Below are 1243 nucleotides of genomic sequence, written 5' to 3' on the forward strand. Positions count from 1 at the left end.
GGAACAAGATATATGAAATGGGATCGGGCTGCACGCATGCAACAAGATATATGAAATGGGATCGGGTTGCACGCCTGCAACAAGATTTATGAAATGGGACCGGGTTGCACGCCTGCAACAAGATATATGAAATGGGATTGGGTTGCACGCCTGCAACAAGATATTTGAAATGGGATCGGGTTGCACGCCTGCAACAAGAAAGAAGTGAAAGTGAATATTGTGTTTGTTTCTCTTATCCTTGCTAGAATACTGTGTTTGTTTCTCTTATTCTTGTTAGCAATTGAATTTTGGTTTCTCTACATTCCCCTTTGGTATTCTGTTGTTATCTGATACTCCCCGCAGCATGTTTCCCCCCCTCCCACCTTTACTGTGAATACCTGCTTTTATTTTCCGCTGTATATGATTTAACTGTACAGGTTTATTGGAAGTCTGGTCCTAGCCTCGTCACTACTTCGCCGGGGTTAGGCCAGGCACTTACCAGCACATGGGGTCGGTTGTGCTGATACTACGCTCTGCACTCTTTTTTGCAGATCCCGATACTGTAGTTTTCGGACCGTAGTGAGGTTGCTGCTTCCAGTTCACCAGGCGACCCGAGGTAGTCCTGTAGGCGTCCACAAGCCTTGGCGTCTCCTTCTATCCCCTCATTCTGTTTCTTTTATGTATTTTAGGGACAACGTTGTATTTATCTTTCGAACCCTTATTTGTAGTATTCTTAGATAGTGTGTGAAATTGTGACACCAGTTCTGGGTAGTCTATGGTTAAGGAATTGTATTGGTAATATTTTTAATGGTTATAATTTGTTGTTCCGCTTATTTAATTCCGCTGATTATATAATGTTGATTCATAACTGTTAAAGGATTAAAAATGAGAAAAGGTGAATAGTTGAAATAATTGGCTTGCCTAGCTTTCTTTAGTAGGCGCCATCATGACTCCCGAGGGTGGGAAATCCGGGTCGTGACAAGTTGGTATCAGAGCCCTAGGTTGCTTAGGTCTCACAATTCACGGACAAGCTTAGTAGAGTCTGAGGGATCGGTACGGAGACGTCTGTATTTATCCCCCAGAGGCTACAGAGTTAGGAAACACTTCACATCTATTCTTTCCTGTCGTGAGACTTGATTTCTCAATGCTAATTGAACTTCTACTCTTGTTCCTTCACGAATGGCGAGGTCACGTACTGCTTCTTCAATCGAGCAGCAGCACAGGCCGGTGAAGGATCAACTACGTCTTCGGAGGCTTTGCGATG

Source organism: Nicotiana attenuata, unplaced genomic scaffold (genome assembly GCF_001879085.1).
Source record: "Nicotiana attenuata strain UT unplaced genomic scaffold, NIATTr2, whole genome shotgun sequence".
NCBI classification, from domain to species: domain Eukaryota; kingdom Viridiplantae; phylum Streptophyta; class Magnoliopsida; order Solanales; family Solanaceae; genus Nicotiana; species Nicotiana attenuata.